The 16,518-nt window shown below is 43.0% G+C and overlaps 1 protein-coding gene across 1 annotated transcript in view; it reads right to left on the reverse strand.

Annotated features, from left to right (window-relative positions):
- Positions 1-16,518, reverse strand: part of hibadha (3-hydroxyisobutyrate dehydrogenase a) — a 43,813-nt gene that overhangs the window by 17,637 nt on the left and 9,658 nt on the right. The gene's annotated exons all lie outside the window — the stretch shown is intronic.

Genomic DNA, 16,518 nt, shown 5'->3' on the forward strand with positions numbered 1-16,518 from the left:
GGCGTTAGAACGATACGTTAGAACAGGAAAATTGGTTGGCCTGTCACGATAATTACAATCCTGACTTATTTCCATATTTTTGTGGGCTCAATGTTTATTATGTAAATTTTATGCACAAGTGGGGTATTTTCTCTTATTTTTATTACATTTGAGCTGTACATAATAATATATGATTATTGATAGTCATAATACATGTGTATTTCAGGCTACTATTAATTAATAATTAATAGCATTTGATCATCTTAATTTTTGTCTTACAATATGGTTCAAAATATTGACTTTTGGAGGTTCAAGAGACGGTTAAATTGTCCTAAATACCTATATACTAGAATCAGGTCTAGTATAAGTTTACTTCTGGTGTCCCCAGTTCCCATTAAGTCCTCGTGGCTCAGTCCTTTTATTTACATGAGTAGTATTGACATACGTCTTGGTGCAGGATTCCGAGATAGGCCTGAAGTTCTGTAGTAATGAATTAGAAAGTATAGCCTACAATCCAAAACATTAAAAAAACATAGAAAAAAATACTTTCAATATGTAAATGAAAAATGAAAACACAAAAACAGCCCTTCAGTGGGGTTTAAAAGTCTAAATGTTAGCTCTGTATTGGACAGGGAAGTGAAAATTGGAGGAACCAGGAGTGAACAGGTGTAGTCGACTCTCGATGAAGAATTTAGTGCATTAAAGAAGACTATTTGTCAGTAGCAGCAGCAGCATCAGCATCAGAGTCTGTGTAGAAAAGGTCATATGTGCGTGCAGTAGCGCTCTCCTGGGGACAGTGGAGTGGAGAACCCTCCAGGGAGCGGTGGCCTTTTGTCCCATGGCAGCAGCTGTGCCTGGGGCCCTGGGCTGGACCCTCACTGTGGACGCCTCATGGGCGGAGTGCTGACAGGACATGGGGGTAATTAACTGCACACTCTATCATGTTCAATTAGGCTTGGTCCATCCACAGGGTGAGGGCTTAAGGAGCGTGCCATGTTTTAGCAGTTTAGCACAGCTGCTTTACCATGTCAATTCAGGAGGATGGTCAGGATCAGTCAGCTCTGCTGAGACGCAAATGCACGACATTACACAGGAGTAACACAGATGTTTGTTTAAAGGAGACATCAAAAATGTACTTTCATGAGTGTTATAATGGCTTTTCTTCAACATTAGTGTGCTCAAATTTGTATTTTGTTTGATTCATGCATGTGTTATCCTGCGTTTGAGGCTTGAGTGCTCAGAACATTTCTGTTTTCACCTACCCCCAATCCCCACCCACTGCTCTGTACTTACTTTCAATTATATATAAAAATGTCACTAAAAAGAAGTGTGGACTGACAGTTCAGATCAAGTTTCTATTATTAAGCGGTTTTAAACTGACAAAAAAAAGTAAAGGGTTAAAATATATTGGTTAAAAAGTGTCATGTGACCCTTGGCCGACCACAACAGTTCAAAGCTGTGGCGCTAGCAGTGATGCCAACTCATTAAGGATTCTCTAAAATGGACATTAAGGCAATGAAGTTGGATATATTTCCTCTGTGGATATTATCAGAAGCAACCCTGTGTCATTTGGAGCACAATCTATGAGGCAGACGTCAGCCACATGAGGAGAAGAGGAGGGCACAGTAGTGTAGTAAACAGTCTGTTGTACCAGAATGCGTCCAAAATTGTCTTTGAAATTCAAACATGTTTGAATGACTGCAACCCGGGTCTAATTGCATCTTTTCACAGTACACTTGGCCATTTGAACAGGAGTAGAGTTGTAACTCCTCCACTACGGCAGGAGTGACTGGGCCCAACTGAGAACCATACTAAAGTCAGACTAAAAATTGAGTGTCCTCAGCTAAAAGTGCACTTTTTACGGTTTTATATACCAACTGGTGAGAAAGTTGTGTGCCTTGGCACACCCATGGACAAATACATTATCAGATTACAGTCAAAGGAATCATCCAAAAATATTGATATTCATTTTCAATATGGCCAACAACATTTTGCAGAAATATTACTTGGGCCAAAGGTACAGGAGAGCCTTTAATGCCAGACTTTTTACATTCACAACTCAAATAACAGCGTGATTACGACTTGATGAGTACCGCTCAATGCCTACGCAGTACAATTGTGCCTAAGCAGCAGCACAAGCAGATGAAGTCAGCTGGACGCGTCTTCGGGGGGCCATTTTGCTCTAATGAAAGACCTCTTAACAGTGAGAGCCACATAATGTCACTGTTAATAATTAAAAGGGAATTAGACGGACAAAACAGCTGAAGTGTTGCTTGTAGCTCAGTGCAGAGATGAGGAACACTAAACTGTACATGTAAACGCGGTACATGTGAGAGCAAGCCCCTCCCCCTCTCTTATAGGCTGCTGTTGTCACTGTATGATAATATAGTGTTGTATGGAGCCGTCACTGGGTTATTACGGCCCGCACAGTCACAGCAGCATAAGGCCATCGCACACCCACATATGGCACACAATATGTACGTTAGTTCAAACATTAAAGGAGACAAATTGTGTATTTAAATACTTTAAGACACATTTCCCATGGTACAAAAAAATAAATCGAAATAGAATTAAAAAACAAGTTAATTTTTTAATGTGTTTGCTTTGCGCCCTCTAACAGTAACAGTGGGAGTAAAGCAGGAAATCATGCTCTACAGATGGATGGGTTCTGGAGGGAGGGAGAGGGAGAGAGGGGGAGAAGGAGAGAGAGGGGGAGAAGGGGCGAAGGAGAGAAAGGAAAGAGGGAGAGAGAAAGAGATAGAGAGGGGGAGAGAGGGAGCGGGGGAGAGAGGGAGAAGGAGAGAGAAATAGATAGAGAGGGGGAGAGAAGGAGAGAGGGAGAGCACTCCTGGTTTCAATACAACTAAATGCATTCATCGTCTGTAGTTGAACACAGACGGCTGCATCAAATGGATGAATGAAAAAGGAACACTTTTGACAAAATCATACATTATGTATTGGTAAAAAATTGTGCTTTTCAAATTCTATTGGGACTCAAACACTGTATATCCAGCAACTGTTCATCCATTCACACTAGCATCGGCCCACTTGTTATTTTGTTCATACAAGCAATACCCAATGAGAAAAACTCTTTCATGGGTAATCTGTTAAAAACAAAGCAAAGATTAAACAAACGAGCAAACAAATTAAAAAAAAACACAGACTATCCAAATAAAATGGCAATAAAACATTGAATAAAACAATCAATAAACTTAACATATACATACAATTAATAAATGATAATAAATATTATTTTAAGCAATCAGTTATATTTGGAAAATGTATTCCGTCTTCAACATGTTTCGGCTTCAGCTTACCGAGTAATAATTTAAAATATGTTTCCCTTTCAGTAGCTGCACTAAATATGTGCTTAAATGTAAGGGACATATGCCATTACAAATCCAGGTTGTGATCAGATGCCCGTGCCGATTTTGGTGATCTCTTCATATTGTGCTTCTGTTGAATTAAAGCTCTGCGCTTTAAAAAAAAACCACAGACTTTTTCACACCCACTCCTCCCATTGGTCAGCCTCCGTCACGCTGCGTCTGATAAAGTGACAGGGGAATTTAACCAATCACAGAGAGTAAACTTTCAGAAGGCAGCAGATACAGTAGCTTTAGGTACCTACTACTAGATAAAGATTTGACGTGTACATGAATCATGATCTAGCTTTATGGCATATATCACCTAAATAGACGTCATCAGCAGGAGCACGCAATAGCTTTTTAAATTCCCGTCCCTCAGTCCCTCCAAATGCGCTGACAACGGCTGCTTCATTAGCACAGATCACCAAAGAGGACTAAACAGGAGATTATTGATAACAACAGCCAACGTGTGGGTCGATATATCGCACCGAGAGAGAGAGGAGGGAGGAGAGGAGAGAGGAGAGGAGGGAGGAGAGAGGCAGCATAAGCACAAACAAGCTGCATGTAAAGGGCTATGCAAGAAGTGTTGGCCTACCTCCCACTCTCCTCCGCAAATTACCTAATCACCCATAATAAGCTCTTATGATCTCTAGTGGATTTCTATAAGCAGTGACAAAGGCATGATGGAAGATCTTTGCCGGCGCTACAATAATACCTCATTAACATAACAGTGTGGCGGCGCGCTGGTGCTGTTTGTGAGGGTTGTGCGAGGGAGGCTGTTCCTGGGCCCGTCCTGGCAGAGACGGATTAAAGTGGAATTCTAATAAGGCTTCACGAGCAGGGGTCCGCGCCTCATCCATCCCAGCGGGGGTGACAGGCCGCGATCGTTAGCGCCGCGCAGCTACACGACGCCCTCTAGGGGGGGACCGCGGTGCGAGCGCAAGGTGTACGCCTATGATGAAGGAGATCAGGGGGGCCCCGGGGTGCTCCGTGACAAGAGAGGAGATGGGAGAGAGTCTGACAAGTTGGCCAGTGATGTAAACCAAGATATTATCATGTGTCTAGGTATAAGTAGGGTTGTCAAAAAAACTATCTACTGTTTATCGGGATACTAATCGACACTAGATAACAAGTATCAATGCTGAATACAAGCACAAGAATGTAAGCAGTTTTGGGAAGGATAAATGAATATTCACTTTAAATTGTAGAAAAGATTCAGTTGTGGTCATCTGGACTCTGGAAACCAAGTCCAACTCTGGAAACCAAGTCCAGACGACCACAACTGAATCTTTTTCTACAATGGAACACTCCTGGACAAATGAGGGATTACACCAATATTCACTTTAAATTTAAGTTACATTATATTATAGTGTAAAAACGCAACAAGACAGCTTCATGTTCATTTCAACATATGTGGAAGAGGGAAAAACTCACACACACTCATCATGAGAGCAGATTTTTCAGGTGCAGTGAACACAAGGTGCAGTTCAACCTTAAAACGTGTGGTCAAATACCGTAATGTTATCCTTTGATTTTAGGAAATTAGCTATATTCTGAATACAACCAAATGAAACAGTGACTGAACTGGAATAAAGTTACTAAAAATAATATTCTGTAGTTAATTGCTTCCCGCTGCAAACACTGAAAAGCAGCCGCCACCCCGCAGCCGCTCGGCGAGCAAACACCACCACGCCGGCGGCAGCATGGCGGGCCGCCATGCCAAAAGCCCTCAACGAGAACACTGTATATGTGTAAATATCTCATGTTACAACGTGGGCACCTGTGGTTTATTGTCAAGTTCTATTTTCTTTGTAAATTTCGTGAGCGCCGCTTTTATTCAGGAGCACTTATAGGCCAAAAAGTATGGTAACTGGTTGCTATTGAATCAAAATTGCTGTTTGAATGAATGCAGTTAGCAAATCGCAAAAGATGCAATTTTTGAAGTACTGATACTCCACAAACAAAATATCCTGTCTTTTTCTGCATAAAAACTGCTAACCCTGTAGTTTAGATTTGTGCAACTATGTTGTGAAATACATGCGATTCTTTTATTAGTTTGTCAGTTCAGTTTCTTGGCATTTGGAATCTCATTGTTAGGCCCTATTGTACATGCTCTTTGTGGCAGTAGCAAAAAAAAACAGAAAAAAAATAAAAAAATCACAGGCATCGAGAACATGCAAACTCCACATAGAAAGGTTGCCCGCTGCCCCAGGACTCAGAACATGATCATTATGGCAGGGAAATTGGTATAAAGTATTAAGCCTTCTTCTTAATTGTTTGCTGTTTCATTATTATCATTAATATTGTGGTATTGGAAAATTATCAATTGAAAACAGGTCTGAAATATGAACACTAATAAGATGAGATTTGAACATTAACAAGATGAGATCCAAAACTACCACCCAGCCCTTGGTGGTGCATGTCCTGCTGTTCATTTCCCTTTCGGGGCTCCGGCGTCTCCTCTGTCTGTGTGCATACGTTAGCACTGACGTATGTGATGGATGCACTCTACTGTACAACAGGCCTGTGAAGCTGTACACACGCCTCATTCATGTGGAGCCTACTGTTCAAAAGAGCCTCTTCATGAGCCATAACACACACACTTTAATAAAGGCGTTTACTGTGGAGACTAAAGCATGAGAATCATGAAAGAGGATCAGAGGGGAAGAGTTTTATGCAGGATACGATGGGTACTGGCTGTGTGGCACATTTTCATCAGTAAAGCCACAACATTAACTTAAGAAAGTCTCTGTCTGATCTGGTCTCAGTGAATCATTTAGCAGGTAATTTCGTGTAAGTTTACCAGATGCCATTTCCTCCCATTATATGAAGGAGAAATAAAATGCAATGGTGTGCCTGAGTAGTGCAAGAGGCATGAGTATAGTACAGACACTTTAGTCACCAAAGACTGCCTGTGCTGATCCACCAAGAGTCCACTGATAAGTACCATTCATGCTGAAGAACTGCACATGATCAACAGAAACAAAAAAACAGAGGTGGGTACTACACCAGTACATTTATTTAGTTACAATTACTTGAGTACATTTGTTCTTGCATTCAGATATTATTTTGTTTTTTTGCTTTACAATAATCTTGTTTTGTCTTTCCAATTATACTCAAATTAAAAATCATGATGGTACATCCAGACAGTTACTCTTACAAATTCTTGGAGCACAACTTTGTACTTTTACTTGAGTAATATTATTTTGAAATAACATTAATCTACTTGAGTACAATTGTTGGCCATAATACCCATCTCTGCAAAGTGAGGTGTAATGAATAAGGTTATTCTGATGCCATTTTTGATCCAATCCAATACTGAGGGAAGCTGACAATGCGCAATACCACAGTGTGTACAAAAACAACAAAGCCTGTAATAAAATGCTCATCCTCAGAGCACAATGGTGATAAATATCAGCTAATCATTAGTGCTGTTGTCGGGCAGTCAACTATAAATTTGGTGGCAAAGTTTGTCATCCACCCAGAAGCTAAACATAGGCCTCAAAGAGATACCAAAAATGTGTTTGTCATTATGTCAGCAATAATATTTTTCAAATATTACGTTTTGACCATTATTGTTATCTTTATATTTTCACCTCAGCAGTCCTTTTTTCAAGACGTCTACAAGTGATATGACAACATTCTTGGCCCACAAACTAAAAGGATACAAACAGGATAAAAACAAAGGAACATTGCATTATAAACGTACAAATGTTCTTTCTCAGTTGACTCTGTTCAGCACCGCTTCATATCCACTAATGCTCATAAGTGAGTCCTGGCGACAAGTGCACCTGCTGTGGCTCTGCTCCATCTGAGACGCAGAGACGGAGGGGAACTTCAGAGCAGTAAAGGTTATGAGGCTCGGGGCCCGTGCTCTGTGTGCGCACGGCTCCGAGTGCTAATGAACTTAATGTTCACTCCAAAAGCTACATAAGACGGCTCGCTCTGATCTGTTTCATTGCAGCAGATGGCGTGCACTTGCTCTGGTGGTGTTGGTAGCTGTCTTCTGATGTACTGGTGGTTGGCTTGTGAAGTAAAAGCCAAGAGTGTTTAAGCCACACTGAAGTTTCCATTAGTTTAAAGAGGCTATGGAGAATTGCTTAAGGTGGTGTATGGCCTTCGGATCATAAACTCTTAAGTCGTTATCACATCTTGTGACAATACTAACATTTCAAACTTGATTTCTATACAAAGGAAAAGGCTTGATACAACAATGCAAAGAAAAAAACATTCATTTAAACATTCAACAGTAATATTAGTATTGATTAGTATCACTGGGGTATTGGTTTGTTTGAGAACCTTGTAGATATGTATAATCTATGTAAAATGTAATGGCCCCGTCCTGGAGCCAGGCCTGGGATGGGTGCTCGACGGCGAGCGCCTGGTGGCTGGGTCTTTCCCCACGGGGCCCAGCCGGGCCCAGCCCGAAAGAGCGACATAGGGCCGCCCTCCCGTGGGCCCACCACCGCAGGAGGATCCATAAGGGGACAGTGCAGAGTGATCTGGGCGGCAGTAGACGGCAGGGGCCTCGACAACCAGATCTCCGGACACAAAGACGAACTCTGGGGACATGGAATGTCACCTCGCTGGGGGGGTAAGAGCCTGAGCTTGTGCGGAAGGTTGAGCGATATCGACTAGATATAGTCGGCCTCACCTCCACGCACAGTTTGGGCTCTGGAACCCATCCCCTTGAGAGGGGCTGGCACCGCATGGAGAGGCGGCTTATAGCCCCTCAGCTCAGCCGCCACGTGTTGGAGTGAACGAGAGGGTCCCTTCGCCTTCGGGTGGGGGACAGGTCTCTCACTGTTAAGTTGGCCCACGGGCCAAACAGCAGTGCAGAGTACCCGGCCTTCTAGAAGTCCTTGGGAGGGGTACTAAACAGTGCACCGACGGGGGACACCGTTGTTCTACTGGGGGACTTCAACGCCCACGTGGGCAATGACAGTGACACCTGGAGAGGGGTGATCGGGAAGAACGGCTTCCCCGATCTGAACCCGAGCGGTGTTCAGTTATTGGACTTCTGTGCTAGCCACGGATTGTCCATAATGAACACCATGTTCAAGCACAAGGGTGTCCATCAGTGCACGTGGCACCAAGACACCCTAGGCCGGAGGTCAATGATCAACTTTGTTGTCGTGTCATCTGACCTCCGGCCGCGTGTCTTGGACACTCGGGTGAAGAGAGGGGCAGAGCTGTCAACCGATCACCACCTGGTGTTGAGTTGGATCCGCTGGCGGAGGAGGAAGCCGGACAGACTTGGCAGACCCAAGCGCATTGTGAGGGTCTGTTGGGAATGTCTTGCGGAGCCCTCTGTCAGTAGGGTATTCAACTCGCACCTCCGGGAGAGCGTCGCCCATGTCCCAGGGGCGGCTGGGGACATTGAGTCCGAGTGGACCATGTTCCCCGCCTCCATTGTTGATGCGGCTGCTCGAAGCTGTGGTCGCAAGGTCTCCGGTGCCTGTCGTGGCGGCAACCCCTGAACCCGGTGGTGGACACCGGAAGTAAGGGATGTCGTCAGGCTGAAGAAGGAGGCCTATCAGGCCACTCTGGTTTGTAGGTCTCCTGAGGTCATCGACAGGTATCGGCAGGCCAGGCGAGCCGCAGATCGTGCTGTCGCAGAGGCAAAAACCCGGGGCTGGGACGAGTTTGGGGAGGCCATGGAGGAGGACTATCGGATCGGCTCCAAAGAAATTCTGGCATTGAGGTTGTTCACAGAACTCCTCAGTGGCAGGGCTCCTGGGGTGGATGAGATCCGCCCTCAGTACCTTAAGTCTCTGGATGTTGTAGGACTGTCTTGGTTGACACGTCTCTGCAACATTGCGGGGCGGTCGGGACTGGCAGACTGGGGTGGTGGTCCCTCTGTTCAAGAAGGGGGACCGGAGGGTGTGTTCCAACCACAGACGGATCACACTCCTCAGCCTCCCCGGTAAGGTCTTTTCCAAGGTACTGGAGAGGAGAATCCGACCGATAGTTGAACCTCGGATTCAAGAGGAGCAGAGTGTTTTTTGTCCTGGTCGTGGAACACTGGACCAGCTCTATACTCTCCATCGGGTGCTCGAGGGTTCATGGGAGTTTGCCCAACCAGTCCACATGTGCTTTGTGGATCTGGAGAAGGCTTTCGACCGTGTCCCTCGGGGTGTCCTTTCCGCGGCCCTTTGCTCAGGGCTGTCCGGTCCCTGTATGACCAGGAGCAGGAATTTCTAGACGCAGTCAGGGGTCGGAGGGTGAAGGATGGAGCGTGAGATTGACAGGCGGATCGGTGCAGCGGCTGCAGTGATGCAGTCGCTGCATCGGACTGTTGTGGTAAAGAAGGAGCTGAGACGAAAGGCAAAGCTCTCGATTTACCGGTCGGTCTACGTTCCTACCCTCGCCTATGGTCATGAGCTTTGGGTAATGACTGAAAGGAAAAGATCGCGGATACAAGCGGTCAAAATCCAGGCGGAAAAATGTTCTATTAATTTGTTTTTGTATTTTAGATAGATAAAAAAAAATATTTGTGGATTTGGAGAATGAAGTGATCCTGATTATTCTCAGAATTATTGATTTAACTGGAAATAAGTAGGTTACAGCTTTTAAGTACAGCATATCTAGCAGTTCGAGGACAAAATGGAATAAAGAAAAAGTTCAACGTCTTACTCGTGGAACATCCACCTGTAAATTTCTACATCCCAGTAATCATCTTCTCATTGGCCCTTATTTTGGGCAAATCTGTCTCATATCCATAGAGAAAAATTAATAAATATAAAATAAAATGATAAGATGCACAATATCACAACGTTGAAACCTTTGCAGTGATCTTTACAGCTTTTGTAATTACTTGAATGCCACAAAGACACTCTCCTGACAAGCCAAGTCGTTCAAAAAGCCTGAACCAGGCAGCATAAAGGAGCCAACATGCATGAGTAGAATTATGTCCAGTTTTATAAATGCTGTAGGTGTGAAACTTGGCATGCATGTGCTACTCAGGTTGGTAGCACTTTTGTTAATCCACACTTTCTGCTTAAGAGTCCTGAGAGAATGGGAGCATTCAGGGTCGAGACGTTTACGGCCATCAGCGCTGCCTCGTGTGGTTTGTCGTTATAATTACACAAGAACAGATTTTTTTTTGAAAAGCTGAAACAGAAACACAGAGCTCAGCAGCTGGAGCAGAAGATGTGCCAAATGCACCAACCGAGTGTGTTTGGGGTAGTTAACCAACAGCCATGAGAACAAAATGTGGGAATCAAGTCGTTAAATGACCCTCAGTGAATGACTATAGACTGGTGTTTCACAAAGTGTGGTTCAGCTCCTTCATTCTGCATGTTTGAGTCAGTACAATCTACATTTTTGTTCTCCTTTGGGTAAAGCCTAACAATTTTGTAGTCCTGATTTAGCCCTATAGACCAAGAATAGTCCTGACTCCAGTTAGACTTGGTTTAGATCTGGTGGCACTTAGAAAGGCGAATATTCTATTAGGTCGTACTTGCCGTGAAGAGTTTGAGAATCACTGCTATAGACTTAAATAAAGGAAAGATGAACAATATTGATACGGACCCAGATGCAACTCTTTTACCTATAGATCTTTGAATATTTAACCTCTCCACTAGGGACATCACAATACATTCACATTGGTTCAACGGTAGATTAAAAACAATCTCCGATATATAGACGTTATATTTATCTATCTTTATCCAACTATGGATGTTTTATCTTGCATTTATGCAACTAGAGAGGTTTCTATTGCTAAAAGTACTTTGAAAACATGTTTACCAAGAGCGGGGTCAACTCACTGACATAACTTGATCTGGTGGCATTAAACTCGTCTATAGAAGATGGATACCATGTTGTGAGACAAACCCATCACCATGGAGACTAGCAGGTGGCGGAGCCTCTATCAGAAAAGTTATATAGTGCACCTTTAATTATTTAAAAAAAGTGATCATCAAAAGTGATCAACTATCGTTTATCCCAATATTTCCTGTGATACGGCATTGTGACAGGCCGTATCATTGCGTCTACTTCGCCCATCCTCCTACTCTTATTTGGAAGTCTGAAGTGGTTCCATAGCACTGCTGTGGTCCACGCTGTTCCTGCTTGTGCCCCCTCCCTCTCCTCATCAGTAGCATCATCATCATGGGTAAGTGGTGTGCTCCATGGGGAGGGCCTGGTCAATGTTAGTGACAGAGAGTGAAGAAACAGCACACACATGCGATCAATCCGTCCCCTGAAGGTCCAAGGAGGACCATCCAAGACACTTCATAATGAGCCCCAATCAGACTGTTAAAGGCCCAGGCATATTATCACTGCAGCGTATTGACACGTCACACTTTTTCTCTCAAAGAACACACTAAAACTTCAGGGTTTTTCATTTAAACCTAGGCCTGTCTGTGCCATGTGTGGATAGCACGTTTGAAGACTCCATGTGCAGCAGCAGCATTGTGAGCATAATTCCATCTCAGAATATTTGCTGAACATTCTTCCCTCTCTCATCCCCATTTCAAACACTACCCTGTCCAAAGGAGCCTACAGGTCAAAAAATCCTTAACAAAAAAAAAAAAAAAAGAAAAAGTATAATGTGCTGTCACGATAACTTTGAAGTGTGATGTACAGTTTCAGAAAAAGCATTAATCTAATTCTTCTATTAAGACGGTAGTTTTACCTGACATGTTTCGGTGGTAGGACTTCAGACTTTAGTGAAACTAAAATTGGTGGGATTTGTTAAGATTTTAAAACCTTAATATTGATAGGCAATTGCCAAATAACCTGCCGGCCACAATAGTAAAATATTGGATACTGGTTTTGGTTAACACACACGCACGCGCACATGCACACAAGAAATACATTTCAGACTTTCCCAAATCTCGCATTTATTTAAGTGAATTTAATAATTATTGTGACAGGCCAATGTGAACAATGGGCATTGGGAGAAAATGAGTAGGCAACAATTAGTAACAATTGTTTCAGTATGGCTGCACATTCTGAAGAAGAAGTTTACCAAGCAAGTTCAACTAAGCATGAATGATTCCTGTCAAAATAAGCTAAAGCCAACATTCCTGCACGATGTATGGCTATATATTACATTATTTGTTGCAATAAAGACGAGTGTATTGTGCGTCTCTACTTTGCACATTCACTTTGGCTTAAACAGGCTGAGGATATTCAGGTTGTGCCACATGGCAGCGAGCGCGCAGGAGACTGACATTTTGACGTATCCGACAGACTGGTGGTGGTCCGGGCCCATACGCCAGCTGCTGTGGGCTCCATCTGCACCTCACCGCCCTGTCACTGGTCACTGCAGCCCCTCCCCCCGTCTCCGGCACCGTACAGGCGGGTGGGGGGCTTGGTTGTATAAAGCAGCCTGGATCACTTTCTCTCAGCAGGACTAGTTAGCGCTCGCCGTGACAGACCGGGACAGCACCGCCTCCTGTCCGTCTCAGCTCTGACAGTGAAAAGGCCGGTCGGGCCAGTGAGTTAAATAGACAGCCGGGCTAAATGATTGCTAGCTTGTTAACACATGCCCCCCTTAATGTATCAGAGAGCAACTACTATGAAAACAACTACTTTTTAGCCAATTATTTTAAACTCTAGAGCTAGGACTGTCACAAAAACAGATTCCTAAGTATGAGATATATTGCAACTAAAACATTTCACGATAATGATGATACTACTCTATGCCACTGACACCATAACCGAATAGCCAGAAAGGCCCAATAAATCCTTTTCTAAATGTAAAATACTGATGAGCTGCAAGAAATAAATGGCAGAATCAAACAATTTAGTACTTACTCAAATTACGAAATCGACCCTCTGCACCTCAAATGTTATTGTACAAAAATATATAAAACTAAATATTCTGCAAACTACTGCAAAGAAAATCTGCATATAATAAATAATGAGCCCAGAAAAAAGAAATTCCAGCTCCAAGTTAAGTCGATGTAGTAATTATTGTGACGGACCTTCCTAGAAGAGCATTTTACATCGCTCTATATTTGCAAGATATTGTGCCAAAAGGGCTGGCAAGATGAAAACGCCACAAGACTTACCCAAAGATTACATTAGAGGAAGATTGCATGTACTTTTGCATATTGTGTACAATCCACTTGACAAGCTTCTCAAAGTTAGTCTATTACAAAGTCACGCCTCAATCATACCTCACACCTTCATATAGGCAACTATTTTGCCCAAGCCTACAACTACGTTTTTGTTTTCACCAGAATAGACAAGACAAGTTTATTTGTAGAGCCCAATTCCTACACAAGGCAATTCAAAGTGCTTCACACAACAGGAAAAGAAAGCATTAAAATCACACAGACATGACAGAAATCACAAAACCTTCATTTCTATTCATTCAATTTAACATGAATACTACAAATAAACAGTTAAATGTTTGGCCAGATGGTCAGTTACTCTTTGAGCTCAGGGTTTGTAATGGAGCATTTGAAGAACCAAGGCAAAATCCTCACTTTCCGACCCAGTGGTGACACTTCAGGGCCCAAGAGCCGAGTGTGGGTGAGTCAGGAGGAGTGGCTCATGTGGACACATGCTCAAAATATCAGCATTTATATTGCTGTAAGTGCAAATCATGGCTACTGATAAGTAGCCACTGCCACTCCCCGCACGGCACACACATTCCTACAAAATACAGAAGCACTGCACAGGGCAGAAGAGCCACGGAGAACACTCAGAGATCACCCTGGTGCCATGTTTGTAAAGGGATCCTGTGTTGTAGTTGTTTGAAGGGGACAAATTGGCCAGTGTTGCATAAATCCTACTAAATGCAATACAATCTCAGACCTGTTAGGATTGTAGCTGCATAAATATAGAACCTATAAACCCAGAGAAATGTGGAGAACTGTTTTTAAACTGGTTAATTGTGTTGTTGCATCAGAGATGATGGGTGTACTATAACAATCATTCAGAGTCCCTAGTAAACAGTGGCTCCTAACCTCGGATAGAGGCCCCTACAGGCTGAAGATGACGCTCAAATGTCCAAAATGACACAGCAGTGAGCCCTCGGCCTCTGTCATGTGGTGTAGCCATGAGCAGAGCCGTCAGAGAGTGAGCGCAGAGCAGCCGACCTCCTCAAACATAGAAACATTGAGCCAACGAGCTGGTGGCTGCCTTTAATCACACCAGAGGCCATTTTCCCAGGACTGGATGGGAAAAAACAAAATGAAAGATTTTTGGGCAATTTATATCAAAACCGCGCCTGTTAGCGATGTGGCGGTCGATCATGGGAGTCAGACACAAACATGAGCATTCTGGGTAATTACTGCTAACGACTGCTGCTCGTTAGTATGGCTCCTCTGTGCCAACACCCAAAGCAGTGACATCAGCGCGGGCTGCTGTGGTGTACTTTCACACTGTGTGGCTAGTTCTGTCACAGCACAACACAAAGGTAAAATCACCCTAAGTCAGAAAAGTCAAAAGCTGCAGAAGTAGAACATTTGATTACTCAAGTACACTGACTGACATTCTGAATAAAATTGTACTTCCCGGAGTAGTTTCACTTTTACATTTATACTAATAAAGTTAAATTCTTACTTGTGTAAACAAGACACGAAGTGTCAACATGACACGTCAACAGGACAAACGTGTCACGTTGACAATATGAAATTTGAACGTTTCCGTTTCTTGCAAAGTTCCTTCAGATATGACTTTTTTCCCCCCTACATGATATTATGTTTTGTCCTTCCAAAATTCTACATTAAATATAATGGTAGACAAAGTTTCATCTAGTCATCTGGAATTTTTAATCTGATGTAAATGGTTTGTGCAGCAGCATTTATACTTTCATGAGCTCAAACTGGTCCTCCCCAAAGGGCAGAGTTATACCTGAAACTTGCTTTGTTCTTGTTTACAAGTCTGCCAATTTGACTCTTATACCCTGGGTCGTTAAGGCTTCTTGTACCACATTCGCATTTGACTAATTTGGTTTCCATCAAGGCGAAGTAACTAAAGCCTTTTCTAACATGCACCAGTCCTGGATGAATGAAATGAAATGAATGAACAAAACTAATGTTACAATGTTCAACTGTACCTGCAAAAGTGGGAAAAAGCATAAACTAAAACCGGAACAGCGTGAAGCCGAGCACGGACTATTAACCTGAAATCAGATGGACCAACATTTCCATAAAAATGCAAGGGGTAAACCGTGGATTAAGTGTTCACCGCACCCACCCACCAGAAGGTAACTGGTTCAATCCTCATCTCAACATTTGCACTACTGTTGTGTGGGTAAAGATTCCTCCTTGTGGTTAATAAGCCCATTATAATCACTGCTCTGCATTAATTGTGTTATTCAATCTTCATTTATGCCTGTTAGAGATCACACTGACAGGAGCTCTGGGTTTGGAAGCAAGGCACACACTATTAGACAAATACATCTCCTCCACCACTCACTCTCCCCATCTATTGTAAATATATAGGCCATAATATATATACAGACACAATTATAAAGAACCAATTCATCCGACGTTTGACTTTTCGCAGTGTAGTACCATTTATGACCCAATGCTAATGCTTTCATTCCAGCCCATTTACATCTGACAGGGCTTTATTGCACCGGACATGTGTCGTAAGAGGTCTTCAGCGGCGAGCGGGAGAAGATTCATTTCCATATTTCAGTCAGCCGTAGAAGGCAGATCCTTCTCTACAAAAGGGTTTCTGCTCTTATTGGATTTGACTGGCGCCTCATGTTCTTCTGTTTACATACCCATTTGCATTTTTTCAAAAGGTATGGTATTCTTCTCATTTTAAGTGCGGTGGAGGCTGAGATTTGGTGGCATGAATGCGTTGCTTGTTTTTTTTTTTTAAAGGCGATGATGAGTGGGCAGCGGAGGTCTGACGGTGAAGTGCCAAACCCAGAGTGACGCACAGGCCATGGTGTTAAACATGCCACTGCTCAAACACGCAAACAAACGTTTCAATCAAAGAGCGAGAAATTACAGAGCGAGAAAAGGCAGGAAATGGACACCAAGCTAAAAGCGGGAACTTGCTTATACTTCCAATGACTTGTGAGAATGAGATAATCTGTGTTTCCTATTAAACATATTTAGTCAAAAGAACCAGATTCACTGCAATATTTGGTATAGGGCTGTCAAAAATATACATAAAAATATTATTGACACAGTGAATACTTTTATTCATTTTTTATTTATTTTGAAAGATATGTCAATCCAAACTATAGTTTCAA

The sequence above is a fragment of the Eucyclogobius newberryi genome, unplaced genomic scaffold (genome assembly GCF_026437365.1).
Source record: "Eucyclogobius newberryi isolate DKJ021-1_F unplaced genomic scaffold, fEucNew1.0.hap1 SCAF_16, whole genome shotgun sequence".
NCBI lineage: Eukaryota > Metazoa > Chordata > Actinopteri > Gobiiformes > Gobiidae > Eucyclogobius > Eucyclogobius newberryi.